Here is a 24,504-nt window from a genome sequence, read left to right on the forward strand (position 1 = left end):
TTAACTAGGGACATAAAGGACTTGTACACAGAAAACTCCATAACATTGCTAAAAAAAAATCAACGGAGATCTCAATAGATGGAAAGACATTCCCTGCTCATGAATAGGAAGGCTAAACATAGTTAAGATGTCAGTTCTCCCCAAATTGATCTACAGATTCAACACAGTACCAATCAAAATTCCAACAACTTACTTTGAAGATTTGGAAAAGCTAACTACCAAATCCATCTGGAAGGGAAAGAGACGCCGAATAGCTAAGAGCACCCCCCAAAAAAGTGAGAGGATTAACACTCCCTGACTTGAAAACCTATTATAAAGCCACAGTGGTCAAAATAGCATGGGACTGGCACAAAGATAAAAGCATTGACTCGTGGAATCGAATTGAGAGTGCAAAAATAGACTGCCAAATCTATGGTCAACTGATTTTTGACAAGGCCCCCAAATCCTCTCAACTGGGACAAAATAGTCCTTTCAATAATTAGGCATGGAGCAACTGGATATCAATAGCCAAGAGAATGAAAGAGGACCCCATCTTAAACCCTATACAAAAATAAACTCAAAGTGCATCTAACACCTAAATATAAGAATTAGCACCATAAAGCTTCTAGAAGAAAATGCAGGGAAACATCTTCAAGACCTAGTAATAGGAGGTAGCTTCCGAAACTTTACACTCAAAGCACAAGCAACGAAAGAAAAAATAGATAAATGGGAACTCCTCAAAATCAAATGCTTCTGCACCTCAAAAGACGTTGTCAAAAAGATGAAGAGTTGGTGAACTCAATGGGAGAAAATATTTGGAAATCACATATCAGACAAAGGTTTGATTTCCTGTATATACAAAAAAATCATACAACTTAACAGAAGAACAAACAACAAATTTATAAAATGGGCTAAAGATAGGAATAGGCATTTTTCTGAAGAGCAAATACAGATGGCTCAAAAGCACAGGAAGAGATGCTCATTTTCATGGGCTATAAGGGAAATGCCTATCAAGACTACAATGAGATACCACCTCACACCTATAAGAATAGCTGCTATTAAACAAACAGGAAACTATAAATGTTGGAGAGGATGTGGAGAACCTGGGACACTTATGCACTGCTGGTGGGAATGTACAATGGTGCAGCCACTGTGGAAGACAATTTGGTGGTTCCTTAGGAAACTACACATCAAGTTGCCCTATGACCCAGCAATAGTACTACTTGGTATATACCCAGAAGAGCTGAAAGCAAGGACACAAACAGATACTTGCACACTGATGTTCATAGCAGCATTATTCACAACCGCCAAAAGATGGAAACAAACCAAATGCCCATTATGGACGAGTGGATCAACAAAATGTGGCTTATACATACAATGGAATATTATGCAGCGATAAGACAAAATGACGTCCTGAAGCACAATGCAGGATGGATGAGCCTTGAGGACATAATGCTGAGTGAAATTAGCTAGACACAAAAGCATAGATACTGTATGATTCCACTTTTATGACGAACATAAAGGTACAATCAGAGGTATGCAATACAGAATATAGGGGACTTAGAGATATATTGACGCTAGAGATGGGTGAACCGTTAGCTAATGAGGTTGAATTCCAATGTAAGGGTTGAAAATAGATGGTAACTAATATTTAAAAATTTTAACTTATGTGTGAGACTAAAGCAAAAAATGTTTATTTGGTGCCAAGTTTATATTTTGACTAGAGCAGTTCCTAATATAACTTATGTGGACAGCTTAATTGAACACCATAAGTACATGGAACCTTGAGTAGGGCATAAGATTTTGTGGGTTTGTCCAGAATGATGCCCCGATAAATCCCAGAGTGATTTGCACAGTGAATAAAAAAGTATTTGCAAAGTCCCCTTGGGGGAATGGTGAGAAAGGGGGAAAATTCAACTTTCCCGAGTAGAGAATTCTTTATATTCTCACAAGCAGTGGGGACAATCAAAGCAATAGGCTGAGCTCCCAATCCTGGGTTTTGTTCATATGAAACTTAACCCTGCAAAGGATAGGCTAAGCCTACTTAAAATTAGGCCTAAGAGTCACCCCCAAGACAACCTCTTCTGTTGCTTAGATGTGGCCTCTCTCTCCAGCCAACACAACAAGCAAACTTACCACCCTATCCCTCTCTCTATGTGGGTCATGACTCCCAGGGGTGCGGACCTTCCTGGCAACATGGTATAGAAATCCTAGAATGAGCTGGGACTCAGCATCAAGGGATTGAGAAAAACTTCTGGACCAAAAGTGGGAAGAGAGAAATGAGACAAAGTGTCAATGGCTGACAGATTCCAAACAGAGTCGAGAGGTTTTCCTGGAGGTTATTCTTACGCATTGAGTAGATATCACCTTTTTATTCAAGATGTAATGGAGAGGATGGAGGGAACTGCCTCAAAATGTAGAGCTGTGTTCCAGTAGCCATGTTTCTTGATGATGATTGAATAATGATACAGCTTTCACAATGTGACTGTGTGATTGTGAAAACCTTGTGTCTGATGCTCCTTTTATCTACCTTGTCAACAAACGAGTAGAACATACGGAATAAAAATAAATAATAGGGGGGACAAATGTTAAAATAAATTTAGTTTGAAATGCTAGTGATCAATTGAAGAGAGGGGTAAGGGATATGGTATGTATAACTTTTTTTTTCTGTTTTCATTTTATTTCTTTTTCTGAATACATGCAAATGTTCCAAGAAATGATTATGATGATGAATATGCAACTATGTGATGATATTGTAAATTACTGATTATATATGTAGAATAGAATGAGCATATGTTAAGAATGTTTGAGTTTGTTTGTTTTTATGTTTTTTAAAAATTAAAAAATTAATAAAAAAGTCAAAAATAAATTCCAATGTAAGGGACTAGATAGGAGTGAAGGTGGTTCTCTAGTGGGTCTATAGGTAATACTACCATATTGAAAATGAACAAGATCGAAAGGAAATAGACCTACGTGTCCGGCTGATTAACAGTAGAAATATGAATTAGTTCTCACAAGAATTACTTCAAAGATATGACTCTTGTACAAAGAGTGTTTAAATCCAGGGTACAGGGAAAAGCTGCTGTTGCATGCTATGAGCTATGTTCAAAGGAAACCATCAGCACTACCACAGCAACAGCAGAGGTAAATAATGGGGTGATGGACAAGAGTTAAGAGGAGGTTTAGATTTCCAATTTGGCGAATAGATTTCCTATTCGGCAAGGATGTGTTTATTGGTTTTCTGTCTCTTGGGAACAATGAAATTATCTAAAATTGAGAATGCTGATGGACTGTGGACTTTGGGCCCTCTACATGATGCCCGATGTGTGCAGGTGGCTGAAGGATGCACTGATGGAGAAGTAGATTGGCGAACGTTGGTGTATACTTATGAACGAATGTTGTGCTGCTACTAAAAGGAACAAAGTCGTGAGGCATGCAATGATGTGAATGAACATGTGGGACATTTGGTGAGACAAAATAAGCCAGAAACAAACAAACAAAAAACAATGGTATGGTCACCTTTAGAAAATGCTTATAAGAAAAAAGGGACCTAGATTGTAAGCTTTTACAGCAGACACATTAAGTCCGAGTGGTGATTATTATTTCTGGATTTTGAGAGGCTGTTTTGTATATATAACCTGATATTTCGATTTAAGAACGAAGCCAAACAGGGTGGGGTTAAAATAATTCAGAACATAGGGGTAAGGAAGACAGCATCTATATTTTAGAACCACACATACTCTTTGGGACCAATGGAAGAAAGGTTTATTTGATCTGGAACTGAAATTTTCGGTAGTACATAATCTAATTCAACCTATCTATATAGCTCATTTGAACAATTCAAACACAGAGAGCCCAGAATAAGAAGGAGGTCCTTTAGTCCTGTATAGATGATTGTAGTGCCTGGATACATCCTGGAGAATATTAAGCAGATAATAGAAAAGTATTGGCAAAGTCCCCTGAGGCATGGGAGAAACAATATGGAACTGTTTAACCATACATAAGGGAATTCCCTGATACTGTGTCAAACTTTAGGGACACCCAAATCAATAGGCCATACCCTCGATCATGAGGCTTACTCTTGTGAAGCTTACGTAGGTAGCAGAGAAGCTTAGACTACCTATAGGCATGCCTAAGAGTTACTTCTGGAGGACCTTTTTTGTTGCTCAGATGTAGCCTCAGTCTCTCTAAGCCCAACTCTGCAAGTCAAATCATTGCCTTCCCCGCTATGTGGGACATGACATCCAGGGGTGAAAGTCTCCCTGGTGACGTGGGGGAGGACTTCCAGGGATGAGTCCACACCTGGCACTGTGGGATCAACAATTCCATCCTGACGAAAAGGGGGGAAAGAAGTGTAATTAATAAAGTATCAGTGGCAGAGAGAGTTCAAATAGAGTTGAGAGGTTACTCTGGAGGTTGCTCTTACGCAAGCTTCAGGTTGACCTTGCTACCTATCATAACCTGCCAACCCCCAACCAGGACCATTCCAGCCAATCCTAAAGAACACCTAGTGCAGTTTATAAATTCCCCCAAGTGTTCCATGCACTAGAGTAACTTTCCAAAACCTACAACCTCCAGATGACTTCAGGTAAGTCCTGAAACCTAGCCCAGCCTCCCCAGAACATCAGATAGTTCCATCTCCCTACCCCATATTAGGGGCAGACCCTTCCAATATCAAAAATTTAGAATTGCCATAGCCCAAACACCCCTAAAGTGAGGGAAGGAAAGATCAAAGGTGATGGTGGAACTATACAGAGAAGAACAGATTTAATAAATGAATATGAATGCTGAGTCATTAAATTGATATCTCTTTTAGTCTCCAGTATTTTAGAGCCACTAGAAGTAAAAACCTAAAATTGTAACCCATGTCAAATGGGAAATATATTCTACAACTAATTGTGGTACTGTGCTTTGAAATTTGTAGCTTTTCTGTATATATGTTATTTTTTATAAAAAAAAAAGAAGGAAAAAAGTCGATTGTGATGATGAAAAAACATTTAAGCCCTCTAGCCTCTCATATTCTGGAGCAGCTAGAAGGAAAAAAAATCTGAGAGGATGGTGTGGTAGCCCATGACAAACTCTGGGATCTGTCCTGTAACTACTTGTTGAAGAGTGCTTTGAAAACTATTTCTTTTTTCTTTCTTTGCTTTATATATATGTTATACTATACAATAAAACAAGTTAAAAATAACAAAATTAAGGAAAGAAAAATGTGTAATGCAAATATCAAATTAAGCCATGGAGGAAAAGGTATGCGGTACGTTTTTTGTTTGTTTCTTGGTAACAGGAATCTCCCATCCCCTTTTTCGTATTCTGGGTCCTGCCTATAATGCCAGGCCCATTGCCTGCCTTCTCCACGTGTCCTTGATGATCTAAACCAGATGGAATTAATGTGTATTTCTGGGCTCAGGGAATGCTTGTGAGAGCACACGTGTACACGTGTGTGTGTGTGTATGCAAGAACCCTTTGCATGAAGATACCTCTTGGGACTCACAATTCTGTACCTGTGTGCAGACACCCGAATTCCCTTCCATGTCTTAAATTTCTACTTATTTTTCTATTCCTTAGGAATCTGGCAAACTCGGCTGCAGTTTCCCTGGTACCCAAGCTTACCCTGAGCTTCAGGGTCTGGTCACAGGGAGACATGTAGAGGGTGAGGCTGGGGCGGTGTGTGGTTTTGTCCCACCCACAAGGGCTCCATACCTGAGCTGAGGACTGGGTGGGGATGAGCAAGAGAACAGCGACCAGGACAGTGGAGCCCGGGGCCCCTTTCCACCGGCCGTGCCCTGCCCCCCCCCTCGAGTAAGAAAGGGGAGTTTGCGGTATAAACACACTCGAGAGTCCTTGTAATTGCTCTAAATATGGCTGTAAAATGAAGTAAATAGGCCAAGAATGGCTCTCAAAAGAGATGGTATAATGACAATGGTTTTTAAAATTTCAGTAATATAAAAAATTGCTGTAAAGGTGAAGATTGCATTTAAAAACAGGACAGGTGAAATGGAGTGTGAGCGTACGCTTCTCAGCCTCAGCTGTGCATCCAGTCTCCCAAGAAGGGTTTTTCAGGGAGCAGATGTGAGGGCAGGGAGGAGGGGCAGGCGCAGTCCCTGAGGTTGTGACTTACTAGGTCTGGAATGTGGCCCCTGCATGAACATTATTCCAGAATTCCTCGAATAAAAGTCTAGATTGAACTGATGTAACCAGAACTCTCCTTGTAGAGGGAAATCCAAAATCAGAGACTTGAAGCTCCACTTTAAGAAAGGAATCCAGGTTTTAATCATTAAGTGCTGTGCTAGAGAGATTTGTTAGGCCAAGAAGAGAAATAAATGTATGTTTTTAAACTTTCATTGAACTTGCTGTGCTCTATATTCCTGAAATCAAAGATTGTAAAAATGAGGCAAAGATTTTTTTTTCTTTTAACAAGGGCAGGCACCGCAAATCGAACCCGGGTCTCTGGCATGCTCGGCGAGAACTCTGCCGCTGAGCCACCATTGCACAAAATAAAGATTTTAAAGGTGAAACTCCTCATCTGACAAAGAAACGTGTTACTTTTTCTTTCTTGTGAAGATCCTTATGCCTGCGTTACTTTCAAAGTTTGTAGAACATTGCATAGATAATTAGTAAGACATAAAATGATAGTTGTTTTAAAACTAAAGATGGCTCAAATTTGTATTATGGGATGTAGATGAATTAGCCCTTAGGCTTAATTTTTAAAACTTGTCAAGATGCATTTTTTCCTTTTTATTATAATTCGTCACTGCTGGAGATTGACTCATGTCCCTAATAAAAGGCATGTCCAGGTCCGAACCACTGGTCCTGTGGCTGGGAGCCCAATTGTAAAGACCTTTAAGATGACCGAAGCGAAAAAAAAAAGAAAGAATAGCAGACAATATGCGAGAAAAAATAGGTAATTTTGACCTCATAATTTTAGCATGAAGGGGGGGTGGTAGTTGAATTTTGGACAATGTTTTTTTTATCTTTTCAGATGATCATGTAATTTTTGTCCCTTTTTCTATTGATATTGTGATTACATTAACTGTGTTTGCATGTGATAACAATGTTGAATTCTGGGGTAAACCCCACTTAGTCATGGCATATGCTTCTTTTCATCTGTTGCTAGAGTGACTATGTTGTTATTTTCTTGGGGAATTTTACATCTATCTTCATGGGAGATTTTGGCCTGTAGGCTTCTTTTTTTGTGATGCCCTTGTCTGGTTTTGGTATCAGGGTAAACTTACCAAAATTATTTATACATTTAATGAAATTGCAACCAAATCTCAGCAAGATTTATTGTTGATATCGACTGCTTGATTTGAAGTTCATTTGGAAAGTGAAAGTATTCGCAAAGTATTGAGAATAGCAAAAACCAATTTTGAAAAACAAGAACAAAGTTGGGGTAATTACAATGGCTGAGTTTACGATTTATTTACATAACTAAAGAAATCAAGATAATGTTATACCGTGGAATAGAAGACAGTGTAGAAATAGGACCACGCATATTGGATCAATTCATTTGTGACAAAGGTGCAAAGACAATTCAATGCAGAAAGGACTGTGTTTTCAAGAAATGGATCATTTGGACAACCATATGCAATAATAATAATAATAAAGAATGAACGTGACCAACTGTAACTATTATACATAGCTGATGGGATTGCACAATGTTACCGCCTCTCTGGAAAAAGTTTGTCAGGTTCCTATCAAATTAACATACAGTTACCAAATGACTCAGCAACCACACAGCTGGGTACTTATTCTAGAGAAATGAAAAGTCATGTTCACATAGAACCCAGTACCTGAATACTTGTATCAGCTCCACTCACACTGGGCCAAATATTAGAAACAAGCCACATGGCCTTCCACACAGTCAAAGAAAAGTTGTATTAGACCATGTTAAACAGACAGGGGTGACTTTATTGTTGGACTGCTGCAGCAGGGAAGAGAGACTAGAATTCAACTTCATCCAGACAAAGGACAGCAGGATTTTTAGGGGCAGAGTAGGCTGCCAAAACAGTCCGTAAACAATGTTAAGAAGGTTGGGTGATTTACTGAAGCGGCATTTCTGGCCATTTAGTTTGGAATTTGTTTCCTTTTGCTGTGATTGTGTCACCTGTAGCTTGTAAGAAAGGCCAAGAAAGAGGAAGAAGGAGATAAGGAACCACCTAGTTAGGTGCCTCTCAGGTGCCCCGACATGAGGGTCTGGTGTCAGGAGTCCCTGAGAAGCCTGCCTGAAGTTCAGACAAGCTAAAGGGAAGCTAAGGGAGTCTTGGTCAGCAGTGCAATGGGTAAAGAAACTGTGTAACAACATATAATGGCAGATTATTTAACAATAAAAGAAACTAGATATGGGCAACAAATCGGATAATTCACTTTATCACGCTAATGTGCTAAATGGAAAAAATTTTAAGACGCAAGAAAATTGTTGTAATAGTTTGATCCCAGTAGTATAAAAAATACATTATGTTTATAAAGAGAGGCAACGGGAAGAAAGGAGATAGGGTAAATTTATTAAACAATTGTATATTGAGCGGATGCTACGGGCCAGCACTGTCTGGTTCTTGCGCTGACAGGAGCACTGGGGAGCAAAAAGGAAGCAAAACAAGCACAGCTCTTTCCTCAGGAAGGTTCCACTATGAGGTTTGAGACAGAGGGAGGGCGGCGCAATTTCTCCGCTCATCTCGCTTACTATTAATTTTTAACAATTCCAGACTAAGCTTTGGTTTACGAAGAAAAATGAATTAAAATATTTGAAAGTCAGTGTTCAGCGATTTTTATCGCGGGGTCCTCTTATGTTGTAAATGGGAGTTTAAAAAGCGGGAAATTGAAGTCACGATGGCGTATGACCGTCATCATGTTAAAAATGCACCTTATAAATGAAAAACCTCCCAGGAAACATGTCACAAAAGATTATTCATGGTCATCCCTGGGTGATGGGATTGTGGATAAGAGAAGTTTTGTTATGATTTATCGGTCTTCCAAGTTGTCTACGTTGAATGACTTCTATACTGAGAGAATATATTGCTAAGGGTCCATAAATCCCCAGCACAAACTAGGGGAAAGATTCTGACATGAGCAAAGAGAGAAGCAGAAATACAAGGGGCCCACGCAGTGCCCCAAGAAGGAATGCCAATCGGAGAACAAGCCAATTTCGTCCCTGGCAGTAAGGGATCCACCCCATTAGCAGAAGCGGCCGAGTGCTGGGTTTAGAAGAAACAGGAACTGGTTTCTGTTCCCTGAAATGGCTCTGCCATGTTTTTCCGAGAACAAAAAGCAGGGTAGGAGCAACGCGGGCGACCGTCGCCATCTAGCGGCCACAGAGATAGGGTGCGGCTGTTGCCGCTGAAATGGCAACCTTCTCCGCTGGTTCTTGTTTACAATCTTGCGATCTTGGCTCATGAACCGCAGCAGGGAAAGCAAGCTCAAGAGGCGGGGCTGGGCCCGGCCGAACTGGATCCACAGCGCCCCAACTAGCAGGAAGCCCCCTCCCCGCGGCCCCGGAGCCATAGCAACGGCCTCAGGCGGGCCCTCCGCCCTCCGCGGGACCTGGCCTGGAGGGCGGGGCGGGCTACGAGTGGCCGGTTCTGCGCCTGCGCGCGGGCGGCCCCAGCGGTCCTGGCGCGTCTTCCTCCTGGGGTCCCCCGGGAGGTGACCTTCCTGATGCTGTGGTGAGAGGTCCGGGAGGGACGCTGCTCGGCCCGTGGGTCCTGCCGCTCCACGAGCGGCACCTCTGCCAATGCCCTGGCCATTCCCACTCTCCCTCCGGCCCCCCTTGAACACGCTCGTCCCGGGCCCTGTGGACCTCTGCACCCTCACTCCGCACACCCGGCTTGGCCACCTCTGCGTCCCCCAGCTCAGTGGAAGGGGCCGAGGAGGGGAGGGTCTCAGGGTAACTTGAGGCAGTTTCGCTTTGAAGGGCAACAAATAAATCTGCAGTAGCTGCGGAAGCATAGACGTTTTATTTCCCCTTTAGCTTATGGATCATTCTAATATACAGTGACTAATTGATGATTCAGGAGAGAGGACAATGGCAGGACAAAGCCCTTGAGATGGAAGGTCTGGGACCCTGAGCATGGGTGGGAGGGCTGGTTTCAGTCAGGAGCACTGTAAGCAGAGAGGTGGCAGAAAATACCAGAACCAGGAAAGGTAGATTGGGTTTCGAGAGGTCAGTATTATCAGCCAGATTGCCTCTGCCTCCTCCATGAATAATCGGGGGGTCATTATAATGAAGGAGGGTTGCTAGCGACTGTGCTGGAATATTGTTGTGTAGTTAGGATGAGAGGCCCGTTTTCTTATGGTCATGACCTTAAGATCACATAATTAGGTAAGGTTTGGAGGTTTTGTCACACATGCCCAGGTGCTCAGATACACGCCCGTAGTTTATTCATTCATTTAAATATGAATTTGAGTCATAGAAGACAAAACTTATGAGCAATTAGCATCTCTAACACCAATTTTTTTCTATTTATTTATTTTTTATTAATTTTTTTAAAATACCAAAAAACACCAAACAAATGCAAACATTCTTAACTTTTGATCATTCCGTTCTACGTATATAATCAGTAATTCACAATATCATCACATAGTTGCATATTCATCATCATGATCATTTCTTAGAACATTTGCATTAATTCAGAAAAGAAATAAAAAAACAAAAGAAAAAATTCATACATACCTTACCCCTCCCTTTCATTGATCACTAGCATTTCAATCTAAATTTATTTTTACATTTGTTCCCCCTATTATTTACTTTTATTCCATGTTTTACTCATCTGTTGATAAGGTAGATAAAGGAGCATCAGACACAAGGTTTTCACAATCACACAATCACATTGTAACACTAACAATTTTTCACATTTCCCACATTTATTTGTAGCATGGTTCATAAATCCTTGACATCCTTTTAAATTAGAAATCTTCCTTATTCTTATTACAGGTACATGGAACTGTGATATATGATTCTATCATATTTTATTCAAGCATGTATCTTCTATGCTTGGCGTTCAAATGTTTCGCAATTGCAAATAATGTCAAAACGTATTTCCTTATTGATGGCCTAGTATGTTCAGGATGAATTCCTAGATGATCTATTGATGGGAGAAAGGGGAGATTTAGATGTTGCTGAATTCCCCTGTTTAGAGGTTTTACATACTCACCAGCAATATCAAAGTGTTTCTTCTTCCCAACCGCATCGTCAACAGAGTGCATGTTCCACGCTTGGAATTTTCCTAACCTGATGAACAATGTTTCTCATTATAGTTATTTTTTAATTAAGGAAAATAATTTATTAGGGAAATTTTGGTTTTAGAAACCTCTTTTCAAACTTTCTCTCTGTTAAATACATTTCTGTGCATAAGGTTATAAGCCATAAATATACTCATGGTTCACAGGTTTTAATAAGGATTTACGAATACTTTATCCTTGTGAATTGCAGAACTTTGTTCCACTATTCTCCTCATCTAATAGAGCTATGTTGTGAATAGAATTATACAGTGCTGAATATGATTTAACTAGTAAAAATCTGCAGGAGAATTTTCTTTAACTTTTTTGTTGTATAGTATAACATATATACAAAGCACACTTCAACAAGTGCTTCAACAGATCTCAGAGTTTGTCATGGGCTACCAAACGATCCTCTCAGATTTTTCCTTCTAGCTGCTCCAGAATATAGGAGGCTAGAGGATTTAAATATTTTTTATCATCACAATCAACTTTTTTTCCTTCTTTTTTTGTAAACAATAACATATATACAAAAAAAGTATAAATTTCAAAGCACAGCACCACAATTAGTTATAGAACATATGTCAAACTTTGACATGGGTTACAATTTCACAGTTTTAGGTTTTACTTCTAGCTGCTCTAAAATACTAGAGACTAAAAGAGGTATCAATTTAATGATTCAGCATTCATATTCATTTGTTATATCCTATCTTCTGTGTATAATTCCACCATCACCTTTGATCTTTCCATACCTCTCTTTAGGGTTGTTTGGACTGTGGCAATTCTGAATTTTTGATATTGAAAGAGTCTTTCATTAATATGGGGTAGGGAGATGAAACTATCTGATGTTCTGGAGAGACTGGGCTAGGTTTCAGGGCTTATCTGGAACAGAGATCCAGCTGGAGGTTGTAGTATCTGGAAAGTTACTCTAGTGCATGGAAACCTTGTGGAATCTTTTTATTGCTCTAGGTGTTCTTTAGGATTGGCTGGAATGGTCCTGGTTGTGGATTGGCAGGTTATGATAGGTAGCAAGGTCTACCTGAAGCTTGCATAAGAGCAACCTCCAGAGTAGCCTCTTGACTCTATTTGAACTCTCTCTGCCACTGATACTTTATTAATTACACTTCTTTTCCCCTTTTTGGTCAGGATGGAATTGTTGATCCCACAGTGCCAGATGTGGATTCATCCCTGGGAGTCCTTTCCCACATCGCCAGGGAGACTTTCACCCCTGGATGTCATGTCCCACGTAGTGGGGAGACAATGATTTCATTTGCAGAGTTGGGCTTAGAGAGACTGAAGCCACATCTGATCAACAAAAAAGGTCCTCGAGAAGTAACTCTCAGGCATGCCTATAGGTAGTCTAAGCTTCTCTGCTACCTACGTAAGCTTCACAAGAGTAAGCCTCATGATCGAGGGTATGGCCTGTTGATTTGGGTGTCCCTAAAGTTTGACACAGTATCTGGGGATTACCTGATGGTAAAGTTTAATAGTTCCATAGTCTTTCTCCCCTCCCTCAGGAGTCTTTGTCAATACTTTTTGATATACTCTAGGATGTTTCCAGGCATTACAATAATCTATACAGGATTCAAGTACCTCTTTGTTAGTCTTTGCTTCTGTGTTCAAATGAGCTATGCAGATAGGTTGAATTAGATTATGTACTACCGAAAATTTCAGTTCCAGATCAAGTAAACCTTTCTTCCATTGGTCTCAAAGAGTATGTGTGGTTCTAAAATATAGACACTGTCTTCTTTATGTTCTAAGTTACTTTCACCCCCTCCTGTTTGGTCGTTCTTATCCCTAAATATCAGGTTATATATCTAAAATAGCCTCTCAAAATCCAGAAATGATAATCACGACTCTGGACTTACTGTGTCTGCTCTAAACGCTTACAGCCTAGGCCCCTGTTTTCTTAGAAGTATTTTCTAAAGGTGACCATACCATTGTTTTTTTTTGTTTGTTTGTTTCTGGCTTATTTTGTCTCACCAAATGTCCCACATGTTCATTCACATCATTGCATGCCTCACGACTTTGTTCCTTTTTGTAGCAGCACAATCTTCGTTCATAAATATACACCATCGTTTGCCAATCTACTTCTCCGTCAGTGCATCCTTCAGCCACCTGCATTCATCGGGCATCATATAGAAGGCCCAAAGTCCACGGTCCATCAACATTCTCAATTTTAGATAATTTCATTGTTCCCAAGAGAAAGTAAACCAATAAACACACCCTTGCCCAATAGGAAATCTAAACCTCCTCTTAACTCTTGTCCCTCCCCCCATTATTTACCTCTACTGTTGCTATAGTAGTGCTGATGGTTTCCTTTTGAACATAGCTCATAGCATGCAATAGCAGTTTTCCCCTGTATCCTGAACCTAAACACTCTATATACGTGAATCATATCTTGGAAGTAATTCTTGTGAGAACTCATTCATATTTCTAGTGTGAGTCAGTGGGACACGTAGGTCTATACATTTCTTTTCAATCTTGTTCATCTTCAATATGGTAATATTACTTCTAGACCCACTAGAGAATCACCTTCACTCCTATCTATTCCCTTACATTGGAGTTCAACCTCATTAGCTAATGGTTCACCCATCTCTAGCTTCTATGTATCTCTACGTCCCCTATATTCTGTATTATAAGAATCTGATTATACCTTTATGATATTCCTTTCCCTCTTTCTCTTTGTATTATTGAAATTACCCTTAGTGGTACTCTTCAATTCTGTGCCCTCCCCCAGACCTCCCTCTCCTGCCTTTTTTTTTTTTTAGCCAGCAGAACTCCTTTTAGTATTTCTTGTAGGGCTGATCTCTTGGTGACAAATTCTTTCAGGACTTCTTTGTCTGTGAAAACTTTAATCCCTTCCTCAGTTTTGAAGGACAGCTTGGCTGGATACAGGATTTTTGTCTTTCTCTTTCAGGATCTTGAATATATCATACCGCTGCCTTCTCGCCTCCAGGGTGCTAGTTGAGTAGTCTGAACTCAGTCTTATTTGATTTCCCTTGTATGTAGTAGATTGTTTTTCTCCTGCCACTTTCAGGATTTTCTGCTTTTCTTCAACATTTGACAAACTGATTAGTCTGTGCCCTGGGGAAGGCCTATTTGGATTTATTCTGTTTGGAGTTTGTTGGGCTTCTTTGACTTGTATATTTATGTCCTTTATGAGTTTTTCCCCATTATGTCCTCAACTACTCTTCCTAGCCCTTTACTCCTTTCTTCTCCTTCTGGAAAACCAATGATTCTTATATTTGTGCACTTTGTTTTGGCTATCGTTTCCCTGAGTTCCCATTCTTTTTTTTTTTTTTTTTTTTTGCCATTTGCTGTTTTGACTCTTCGAAGTCAAGTATCCTATCCTCTATATCACTTATTCTTTCTTCTGTCTCTTCAAATCTGGTGCTGCATACCTCTTGTATGTTTTTTATTTGGTCAACAGAGTCTTAAATCTCTATGATTTCCGCTCTTTTTCTATTGATTCTTTCAAATTCCTCTTTGTGCTCTTCTACTGTCTCCTTTATGTCGTTTGCTATCCCACTTATTTTATTAAGTAGTGTTGTATGAACATCTTTGAAGAGTTATTCCAACGTCTGTGTCTCCTCTGGTGTTTTATTTTGGTCATTAGGCCGGGCTATGTCTGTCTGCATTGTGATATGCTTAGTGATCTTCTGCTATCTTCGTGGCATGTAAATATCTTGATTGATTTACTTTCGGAGTTGATTTCTTTCAGTAGTCTAAGGCCTTGTGTTTGTGGGATGGTTGTACAGCAGGGAGCAGGCCACGAAGTGGAATACTCTGTACGGTGATTTGTTTCAGGGCAGGTGTGGGCGCAGGTTGGGGATGTTATGCTGATGCTTGTGAATGTGGGCGTCCAGCAGCCAGGAAGGATGTAGCTGTGCGGGTGCACGGATCTGGGGGGCGTAACCCTGGTGTGCGCTGGACTAACACTTGGGGCCCTATGCGCGCATGCTAGAGCTGAGGCATCAGGTCGCCATTTTGACTTTGTGGACTAGGGGCAGATGTGACCCAGCTGCACATGTCCGCACTTTCTCAGAGCTCGGAAGTGAGGCTGAGGGTTGTGCGCATGTGCATTTCTAGGACTGCTGTGAAGTAAGGTTCCCAGGGCTGAATGACGTGATTGGGGGCCTGTGCGCATGCGTGAGCCTGGGACTGTTTCTAGTCGCGTGTTCCTTTCCATGCAGTCCCGCTGGCTCCGCTCCTCTGCGCCTGTCTCCAGCTTTCTGTCTCTCGGTTCCTCGGCCTCTGCAACCAGGGCTGCCACATATGGTGCAGAAGGGTCTCCCAGGTCAGCCGCACTCCTGACTTGCCGCCTCAGTCGCCGTCCTGTCCCTTCTCAGACTTTTGCGTGGAGCAGGGCTAATCTCAAACTCTGTAGTCGGCCATCTTCCCAGAAGTCCTGCCTAGAATTTTTATCTTAAAAAGAAAAGGGGTTCTGTAACTGGGACTCAAAGTGATTCATTTTTTTTTTCAAACTCCTTCTAATAAGCAGAAGCTTACGGTGTTGGAATATTTTTACATTTCCCTATCTTTCCTCATTTACAAGTTAATATAATTCTGGGATTGAATTTATTTTTTTCAAGTCAGAAGTTACTGGTTGCTCTCTTTGGTATATTATTTTAACTTGGAGAGGATAATTTGAAACAACAGTTAAAGTTAACTGAAATATGGAGGTTGGATTCATACCTAAATTTTTTGTGAAAGGTCTATGTTTATCTTATTAAACTTAGATTTTTTTTTTAAAAGAACAAACTCTCAGGCATGAAATACAGGATTCCCTTAAACCACCCCACCACCAATACTTCCGTTGGTGTGGAAAATCGGTTACAATTGATAACAGTTCTTTTGAATTCTATTCTTTTTAAACTAGTTATATTTGTTACAATTATTGAAGGATTATTAAAGTAATATTATAACCATTGTCCATAGCTGTCCATAGGCTGTTTCCATCTACTGGCAATTGTTAATAATTCCTCTATAAACATCAGTGTGCAGATGTCTGTCCGTGTCCCTGATTTCAGTTCTTTCGAGTATGTACCTGGTAATGGGATTGCTGGATCATATGGCAAATCTATACTTAGGTTCCTGAGGAACCATACAACTGCCTTCCAAAGCTGCTACGCCTTTCCACATTCCCACCAACAGTGGATGAGTGTGCCTATTCCTCCACATCCTCGCCAGCACCTGTAGTTCTCTGTTTTTTTTGCTAATGGCCATTCTAGTAGGTGTGAGGTGGTATCTCATTGTGGTTTTCATTTGTATTTCCCTAATAGTTACTGAAGTTGAGCATGTTTTCATGTGCTTTAGAGCCATTTGGAGTTCCTCTTTGGGAAAGGTTTATCCATGTCTTTTGCCCATTTGTAAAATTGGGTTGTCTTTTTGTTGTTGTTGTTGAATTGTAGCATGTCTATGTAATCTGGATATTAACCCCCTATCTGATATCTGGTTTCCAAATATTGTCTCCCATTGAATAGCTGCCTTTGCACTTTTCTGACATAGTCCTTTGACGCACAGAGTATTCAATTTTGAGACCTTCCCATTTTAGCTATTTCTTCTTCTATTGTTTGCAGCCTGGGTGTAAAGTTTAGAAAACCAACTCCTGTAATAACAAGAAATTAAAGATCTTTCCCTACATTTGCTTCTAAATGTTTATTATTAGCTCTAATGTTAGGTATTTGACCCATTATCAGATAATTTTTGTACAAAGTATGAAATAGGGGTTCTCTTTCATTCATTTGTATATGGATATCTAGTTCTCCAAGAACTATCTGTTGAAGAGGCTGCTCTGTCCCAATGAGTGGACTTGGCTGCCTTAAAAAAAAAATCCATTGTCTGTAGATGAGATGGGCTATTTCTGAACACTCAATTCTTTTCCATTGGGAGATTAACTTCTTACAGAGGAAGTAACCACACTTCAACAGCACTTTATAGTTTTCAAAAGGTAAAATTTTAGTGGTCTAAATAAAGGATGTAAAAATGAGGAATTACCCCAGAATATTTATAATCATTCTCATTTTACAGATAAGAAAACTGAGCCACAGAGAGATTAACCTGCCCAAAGTCACACAGGGAATAAGTGATTTGATTTGAATCCAGGAATCCTGGCTTATTCCCTGCCTACTATGCAGCCATGTACTGATGATTTCCAGATCCGTATATCAGCACAATTTTCTCTTAAACTACAGACCTCCTCGTCTGACAGTCCTACAGGTAGACTGCGCTGAAGAAGTCCAAGGTATCCTCCTGGGCAGGGAAGATGACTTCACAGAGAAGGGAAGCGTTAGAGAAACTGGGTTCTAAAGGCTTACCCCCACCCCATGGAGGGACAGAGGGGCTAGAGGATGGAGGGTGTGGAGGACGTGAAAGGGGTGGTGGTAGTGCCAGTTTGAAGTTAATTATGTACCCCAGAAAAGCCATATCCTTTAATCCTCATTCAGTTTTGCTGGGTGGGACCTTTCTGATTGTTTCCCTGGAGATGTGATCCTCCCAATTTTGGGTGGTAACTTTTCATTAGGTGGTGTCCATGGAGATGCGTCTCCACCCATTCCTGGTGGGGTTGCTTGCTGGAGTTTTTAAGAGGGAACCATTTTTGAAAAAGCTTTACACCCAGCAGGGCCCACACAGCCAGAGACCTTTGGAGATGCATTAAAAAAACTGCCCAGGGAAGCCCTTGAAGAAGCTTACAGAGTAAGCTGGCAGATATCGCCATGTGCCTTTCCAGCTGAGAGACAAACCCCAAATGTCATCAGCCTTCTCGAACCAAGATCTTTTCATGGCCATCTTAGTTTCGACAAGCCTTGCCTTAGTTTGGACATTTTCACTGTCTTAGAACTGTAAACTTGCTACTTAATAAATTCCCCTTTTAAAAAGTCATGCTGTTTCTTGTACATTGCATTCCAGCAGCTTTTGCAAACTAAAACAGTGGTGATGCGGGAAGATGGGTTTCTCCCTTGACAGGATTTTGATGTTATTCTCATTAGGGTCCACACACGTGATCATAAACACTGGTTACCTTGAGTTTATTTCATTTTTATTTAGCAGTGGGAGCACATGCTGCTTCAGGAAAATACACAGCGTTGATATGTAAACCCAAGGAGATATATGCTTAGTAGAGAAAATCCCATTTTACCTAAGGAGTACCTAGCAGCAAACCAGCACCCTCTTGTATACAATGAGAACATGCTGCTAGACTGAATGAATGAAACGAAAATTAGATATTTTTATGAATTATCATCACTCTTATATTACAGATGTCTAAGACACAGAGACTTTATGGTAACTCCCCAACTCACACATGTAGAAAGTGGTAGAGGCCTACAGACAACTAAGACTAAATGTGCCCAAAAGCAAGCTCATCCACCCCCACTTCGCACACACCTGCACCTCCTCTATGGTCCCTAACCCAGCTGCTTAGGCCAGAGGACTTTAAAGCCATCCTTGATTCTTCCTTGTGTCTCACCACTATCCACCATTACCAACCCTACTTCCAAAGTATTTCTAACATGATTTTTGAGCTGATTTTTCTTCCTCACACGGTCAGTTCTCTGGTCCAGGTCACCCTCATCTCTCTCCTGGACAACCATGACTTCACAGCTGGTCCTGCTGCCACCAGCCTTGACCCGTCCCCCCCATTCTCCATCCCAGTGCCTGAGGCACCTTTCTTAAATCCTCATCCAGTCGGTCGGTCCTGTCAGTCCTGCTGGACACTGCAGGGGCTGCCTGCTGCTCTTAGGGTAACATCCGGGCCCCTGGACTAGGGCCTTGAGGCCTGCTCACCCCAAAGCACATCTGGAGCAGGCCCCTCCTTCTCTCCCACCCACACTCTGTGTTCCAGCCAATCTAAAGCCCCTGGGTTCCTCAGACAGACTTCCTCTCTCTCCTTTCCACAACCTCACGCAGCTGTTCCCTCTGTCTGGTGCACTCTTCCTCCCCTTTCATCTGCCTCATTCCTACTTACCTTCAGCTCTCAGGTTAAGTAGAACAATTTAACTAGGGACTCCCGGGATGAAAAAGCTCTGTTTCCAGAACAGACCCCATTCAGAGCCCTTGGAGGGAATGCAGGATGCCACCTGATGAGACCGAGCCCCTGGTCTGGAGCAGAGAGGATGGAGCCCCGGCTCTCCTTTCATCTGGAGTCACGGCCTGCCTGTCTGCTAACAGTCCTCTCTTCCCTCTGGTCACCTGGTCTCCAGGGAGACCTGCCCGTCACCAGGGCTGATAGCACTGAGCTCCTGCACCCTGAGTTACCTGGAGATGGGGAGGAGAAGGCTGCCCCTGCTCTCACAGGGCAGCCGGTGCTTTGAGAAGCCCTGAGATTTTTTTTTTTAAGGTTTTTAATTGTTAGCATAACATACAGACAAAGAAAAGAAAAAGAAAAAGCATTGATTTTCAACGTACACTTCAACAAATAGATACACAGCAGATTTCAGAGTTTGTCATGGGTTAGAAATACACAATTTTAGGTTTTTAATTCTAGCTGCTCTAAGATACTGGAGACTAAAAGAAATATCAATGTAATGATTCAGCAATCATACTTATTTTTTAAACCCTACCTTCTCTGTGTAACTCCACCACCTTTGATCTTTCTATCCCACACTTTAGGGGTATTGGCTATGCCCATTCTAACGTTTTGATGAAGCAGATGGGCTGTCACATACTCTGATGGTGGGAGTCTGACCCTAAGGCTGGACACTCAGCCTCAGGCCTGGGGACTCACAATGCGGACACGCCCTCCCGGGCAGCAAGTCTCTCAATGCAGCAACCATGTGAAATCACGTCGTGTGGAGACACGGAGCCCCATGAAATCAGTATCACCTCAACTATCAAACTCCACCACTGATGGGAAACTGGTGGGGCAATCACCGATTACAAATGACGTGAAAAGTCCAAAAACCTCTCATTTTTCAGACTGGGATAGAGGGAGGGTGAGGGCTGAAGGAGGACGCTCATCTTCGAGCCCTCCCGGCCTTCAATGCACCTCCCACGAGGCCTCAGGAACCCAGTCTCCACCCCGATATCCTCTGGGAGCCGGTGTCCCCCAGGAGGTGACGGTGCAGAGGACGACGCGGCCCGGGACGAGCGTGTTCAAGGGGGGCCGGGGGGAGGGTGGGAATGGCCAGGGCATCGGCAGAGGTCCCGCTCGTGGAGCGGCAGAGCCCACGGGCCGAGCAGCATCCCTCCCCGACGGTCACCTCCCGGGGGACCCCAGGAGGAAGACGCGCCAGGACCGCTGGGGCCGCCCGCGCGCACGCGCAGAACCGGCCACTCCTAGGCCCGCCCCGCCCTCCAGGCCGGGTCCCCCGGAGGGCGGAGGGCCCTCAGGAGGTCGTTGCTATGGCTCCGGCGATTCGGGGAGGGGGTCTTCCTGTTAACTGTGGCGTAGCGGGAACCGTACAGCTTGCCCCAGACCAGTGGTTGGTCCTTGCTTTCCCTGCCGCAGTTCCTCAGTCAAGATCCCGAGGATTGTGGGCAGGAAATACACAGAAGATGTTGTTCTTCCTGCAGCAACGCCCGCGCTCCCTATCTTTGACCGCTAGATGGTGCTAGTGCACCGTAGCGGATGCTCGCATCGCTCCTGCCCCCCCCCCCCCCCCGCCTTTTGTGATCGAAAAAAACTGCACAGAATTTCAGGGACCAGAAATTAGTTGCTAGTTCTACATCCGGCATCCCTCCAACTTCTGCAAAAGGGGTGAATCCCTCACCACCAGGGCCAAACTGCTGGGCAATAGGCATTTCCTCCTGGGACACTGCTTGAGCACCTAATATTTCAGCTTCATACTTGCTCTTGCCTGAATCTTTCCCCTACTTTGTGCTTGGGTTTTATGGTCCCTTAGCAATATATTCTTTCAGTATAGAAGCCATTCAACCTAGAAAATTTGGAAGACCGATAAGTCATAAGAAACCTTCTCTTATCCACAATCCCACCACCCAGGGATGACCTTTAAATAATCTTTTGTGACATGTTTCCTGGGAGGTTTTTCATTTATAAGGTGCATTGTAAACATGATGAGAGTCATACTGCATCGTGACCTCAATTTCCAGCTTTTGAAACTCCCATTTACAACATAAGAGGACCCCCACGATAAAAATCGCTGGACACTGACTTTCAAATATTTTTATTAATTTTTCTTCGTAAACCAAAGCGTAATCTGGAAGTGTTAAAAATTAACTGTAAACGAGATGAACGGAGAAATTGCCCTGCCCTCCTCCTGTCTCAAACATCATAGTATAACCTTCCTGAGGAAAAGAACTATGCTTGTTTTGCTTCCTTTTTGCTCACCAGTGTTCTTAGCACAAGAACCGGAGAGTACCGGCCTGTAGCATGAGCTGAATATACATTTACTTAATAAATGAACCCTATCTGCCTTCTGTCGGTTGCCTCTCTTTGTAAATATAATGTGCCTTCTAGGACTACTGGTCCTAGTATTATGAAAATATTCATAATATTAGTATTATGAAAAATTTCCTACCTGGCTTTGAAATTTTTCCATTTAGCACGTTATCATGATAAAGTGATTCTTCCAATTTATTGACCAAGCCAATACTCCATTCCTTTTACTGCTAAATAATCTTCCATTCATCATATGTAGTTACCACAATCTCTTTACCCATTATACTGCTGACTAAGACTCCCTTCAATTCCCTTTAGCTTGTCTATATTTCTGGCAGGCTTCTCAGGGACTCTTGACACCTGCCCTCATCTCGCCAGGATTTTAAGCTCTCCAGGCAGCTAACTAGGTAGTTCCTTACTCCTTCTTCCTTTCTTGGCTTTTCTTACAAGTTACAGACTGCATAATCACAGCAAAAGGAAACAAATTCCAAACCAAATGGCCCTAATTGCAATTTCAGTAAGCCACTCACCCTACCCAGCGAGAAAGGAAACTCCCTTTAACATTATGGAAGGACTTTCCACTAGCCTACCACCACTCTTAAAAGTCCTGCTGTCCTTCGTCTGGATAAAGTTGAGTCCTAGTCTCTCTTCCGTGCTGCAGCAGTCCATGAATAAAGTTGCCCTTGCTTTTTTAACATTCTCCCGTGCAACTTCTTGTTTGACGGTCATTAGGCTCGTTTCCAATTTCTGGCCCCGTGTGAGTATTTGCTGAGCTTCTCATTCAAGTCCATAAATATATACTCAGTGTATGCCTCAGGCTACTTTGTTTCAGTATCAAATGAGAAGAGCACCAAGTTGCCTTAACCGAGACAGAGTTACATAGCCAGGCATAAAAGATCCTGGAGTCTGACCCTTGAGATTCTGGCAGGTTACTGAGGAAAGAGGCCGAAGAAGTGGGTGTCTAATACTTTTCTAATCGCACACTTGCTGGAAAAGCTCGCACCAGCGGCATTCACCACCGGGCCACCCGCATCTGCTCCGGGTTGGGCAGCAGCACCACCGCGTTCCAGTACTCCGTAGTCATGTCGCTTTGTCAGGGCTGCCTGCGACTGGGAGCATTGGGGACAGCGACAGTGAGCAGGGCTGAGGCAGGAAGGCCAGTTTCTGACAACCTGACCTGTCAATGAGGAGGAATTTTTCCCAGCACTGGGTACAGTGGTGCTGTTCTCTACTGCTTTCCTGTAAGGGTATTGATACTTTGCAGGTTGGGGAATCCATGACCATGTATAGAGTGTGGCTTTGTGTCAGATGGAGGGTGATACTGGAAATATCTCTCAGTAAGGAGGGCAAAAGGTCCTGGTGTATTGAGGTTTTGCAGAAAAATTTACCCCAGTTATAGAGAAGCTCACCATCTGACTGTGATCCCAGTGTGTGCACTGAGCAGGAATACTGAGTAAAGTTAAAACCTGTCACACCAGGTTCAAATTTTTCAGAAATGGAAAACATTTTTTTTCTCCCTCTGAATTGTTGTATCAAGATGCAGATTGTGTTATGTAAGTGTTCACATAATAATTGAATTAAACCACCTTTTTTTTAGAGGAGATGAAAATTCTGGGATAGGTAAAAATCAACCAACCCCCTTAACATTGTTTACAGACTGTTTTGGCAGCCTACTCTGCCCCTAAAAATCCTGCTGTCCTCTGTCTGGGTGAAGTTGAGTTCTAGTCTCTCTTCCCTGCTGCAGCAGCCCTTGAATAAAGTCACCCTTGTCTGTTTAATGTTCTCTGATCCAACTTTTTCTTTGAAAGTGTGGAAGCCCATGTGGCTTGCTTCTAATTTTGGGTCCAGTTTCAGTGGAGCTGAGTATTCAGGTACTGGGTTATGTGTGAACATGACTTTTCGTTTCTCTAGGATAAGTACCCAGCTGTGTGGTTGCTGAGTCATTTGGTAAGTGTGTGTTAACTTTATAGGAACCCGACAAACCAATTTCCAGAGAGGCTGTACCAGTGTGCAGTCCCACCAGCCATGAATGATACTTACAGTTGGTCACATTCATTCTTTTTAAATTATTATTATTACATATGGTTTTCCAAATGATTCCGCACCATTTGTTGAAAAAACAGAACTTTCTCCATTGAATTGCCTTTGCACCTTTGTCACAAGCGAATTGGTCCAATATGCCTAGACCTATTTCTAGACTCTCTTCTATTCCACATTATCTTACATGTTAGTCTGATGCCCTGATAAATCCCAGAGTGATTTGAACAGTGAATAAAGAAGTATTCTGCAAAGTCCCCTGGGGGAAATGGGGAGAAAGGGGGAAAATTCAACTTCCCCTTTGGTAAATTCCTGATATACTCGCGAGCAGTGGGGACAACCAAATCAATAGACTGGGCACTCAATTTTGGGGTTTGCCCCTATGAAACTTATTCCTGTAAAGACAGGCTAAGCCTACTAAAAATCAGGCCGAAGACTTACCCCCAAGGGAAGCTCTCTCTTTTTTTTTTTTTTTTTTGCATGGGCAGGCACCAGGAAGCGAACCCTGGTCCCAGGCATAGCACATGAGAACTCTGCCTGCTGAGCCACAGTGGCCCGCCCAGAGAATCTCTTTTGTTGCTCAGATGTGGCCTCTCTCTCTAAGCCAAGTCAGTATGTGAATGCACTGCCTTCCCCCTACATGGGGCATGAGTCCCAGAGATGTAAACCTCCCTGGCAACGCGAGACAGAAAGCCTGGGATAGAGCATGACCTGGCACCAAGAGATTAAGAAAGTCTTCTTGACCAAAAGGGGGAAGAGAGAAATGAGACAAAATAAAGTTTCACTGGCTGAGAGATTTCAAACAGAAACAAGAGGTTATCCTAGAGGTTATTCTTATGCACTACATAGATATCCCTTGTTATTTATGGTGTGTTGGAGTGGTTGGAGGGAAGTACCTGAAACTGTTGAGCTGTGTTCCAGTAGCCTAGATT

The 24,504-nt window shown here is 42.3% G+C and overlaps 2 long non-coding RNA genes across 2 annotated transcripts in view; one reads left to right on the forward strand and one right to left on the reverse strand.

Moving 5' to 3' along the window:
- Window positions 1–18,059, forward strand: part of LOC143670862 (uncharacterized) — a 34,927-nt gene extending 16,868 nt beyond the window's left edge. Inside the window, exons 4-5 of the long non-coding RNA XR_013169462.1 lie at window positions 17,227–17,440; window positions 17,819–18,059. This is a non-coding gene — a long non-coding RNA (uncharacterized LOC143670862). The remainder of the gene's footprint in view (window positions 1–17,226; window positions 17,441–17,818) is intronic.
- Window positions 1–24,504, reverse strand: part of LOC143670864 (uncharacterized) — a 110,411-nt gene that overhangs the window by 18,240 nt on the left and 67,667 nt on the right. The gene's annotated exons all lie outside the window — the stretch shown is intronic.

This window comes from Tamandua tetradactyla, chromosome X, assembly GCF_023851605.1.
Source record: "Tamandua tetradactyla isolate mTamTet1 chromosome X, mTamTet1.pri, whole genome shotgun sequence".
NCBI lineage: Eukaryota > Metazoa > Chordata > Mammalia > Pilosa > Myrmecophagidae > Tamandua > Tamandua tetradactyla.